The sequence below is a fragment of the Mandrillus leucophaeus genome, unplaced genomic scaffold (assembly GCF_000951045.1).
Source record: "Mandrillus leucophaeus isolate KB7577 unplaced genomic scaffold, Mleu.le_1.0 Scaffold20, whole genome shotgun sequence".
Lineage (NCBI taxonomy): Eukaryota > Metazoa > Chordata > Mammalia > Primates > Cercopithecidae > Mandrillus > Mandrillus leucophaeus.
The window spans coordinates 4,131,126-4,133,073 of record NW_012102032.1 but is presented as its reverse complement, the minus strand read 5'-3'; positions in this window follow the sequence as shown (position 1 = coordinate 4,133,073).

Genomic DNA, 1,948 nt, shown 5'->3' with positions numbered 1-1,948 from the left:
TTTTTTGAGACGGAGTCTCACTCTGTCACCCAGGCTGGAGTGCAGTGGCGTGGTCTCGGCTCACTGCCAGCTCTGCCTCCCGGGTTCACGCCATTCTACTGCCTCAGCCTCCTAAGTAGCTGGGACTACAGGCACCCGCCAACATGCCTGGCTAATTTTTTAAATTTTTACTAGAGATGGGGTTTCACTGTGTTAGCCAGGATGGTCTCGATCTCTTGACCTCGTGATCCACCTGCCTCGGCCTCCCAAAGTGCTGGGATTACAGGCGTGAGCCACCGCACCCGACCAAGAGAAACTTTTTAAATACTTTTGATTCAATCCAGTAATCTCAGGAGGAGAGTTTTAAAAGTTCATGGAAAATGTGTGTTATGAACAAATCATGCATGGATTTGAAAAATTTTTTACACCAAAATAAACTCGTACTAACTTGTTATAACATGTATGAACAGCATCTAGTTTGATGTACTAAAAAGAATAAGACATATGTTTGAAAAGAGCCCCTATCAGAGCAACATGTATTCTGTTAAAATTGAAGCAAGGATAAACATCAAATTTATGATGAAACTTGGGTGAAAGAATGGTGAAATCACTAATTCTTTACAAAAAGTTTATGGGCACAATGCCTCAAAGATATCAGTATTTTATAATTAGAGAGTTAATTTTAAGAAGGGATGAGACAGTGTTGAAGAGGAAGCCTGCAGTGGTAGACTACCCACATCAATTTGCAAGGAAAAAAATAATCTTTTCATGCTTGAAGGCAATAACGTATACAGTGGCCCGTTTTCAAGACAAAATGCCTTACATGGGCGTAGGTCAGCAAACTACAGAAGAAACAGGACATACTGGGCTGCTGCTTGGATAGCTGATGGCTGCTTGTCGCCCTCCCTCTTCCCCAACACTTCTCCTTCCCCCTTTAGTTGCCTTCACCCAAACCGAAAAAGTTTAGTCTAAGATGAAAGTTTACTAGTCTGCAAAGTAGCTCACTTTGTCTTCTCTTATCAACCTGCCTAGCTACTTAGGTCATAAGTTAAATACTTGAAAAGCCCCTGAGCTAACTAGGATTGCAGTGCATTGTGGGCTGCAATAAAATGCAGCAAGACACCTCCCCCCCCCCCAAAAAAAAAAAACAAAAAAACTAAAGCCCCTACCCAACAATTAATAGGCAATGTCTGGGAAGATTGTGACCCCATAGTACTCAGCCTATGAGAAACCGGGGGAGGGACCTGCATACTAGGGGATAAATTGCTTGTTAAAACTGTGCTAGGGGCCGGGTGTGGTGGCTCACGCCTGTAATCCCAGAACTTCGGGAGGCTGAGGCAGGTAGATCATGAGGTCAAGAGACCATCCTGGCCAATATGGTGAAACCCCATCTCTACTAAAAATACAAAAATTGGCTGGGCGTGGTGGCGGGCACCTGTAGTCCCAGCTGCTCAGGAGGCTGAGGCAGGAGAATCACTTGAACCTGGGAGGTGGAGGTTGCAGTGAGCTGAGATCACACCACTGCGCTCCAGCCTGGTTGACAGAGTGAGACTCCGTCTCAAAAAAACCAGCTATGTATGCTGGGGCCTGGCCGTGGTGGCTCACACCTGTAATCCCAGCACCATGGAAGGCTGAGGCGGGTGGATCAGCATATGTCAGGAGTTTGAGACCAGCCTAGCCAACATGGCAAAACTCCATCTCTACTAAAAATATAAACATTATCTGGGCATGGTGGCAGGCACCTATAATCCCAGCTACTTGGGAGGCTGAGGCAGGAAAATCACTTGAACCTGGGAGGTGGAGGTTGCAGTGAGCCAAGATCGTGCCACTGCACCCCAGCCTGGGTGACAAGAGCAAAACTCCATCTCAAAAAAATAAAATGAAATTTTAAAAACTGTGCTGGGTGTGCCTGTCTATCAGACACCCAATCTTGCAAGAGTGTCATTAAAAGTCTCACTTTCACAGTTCT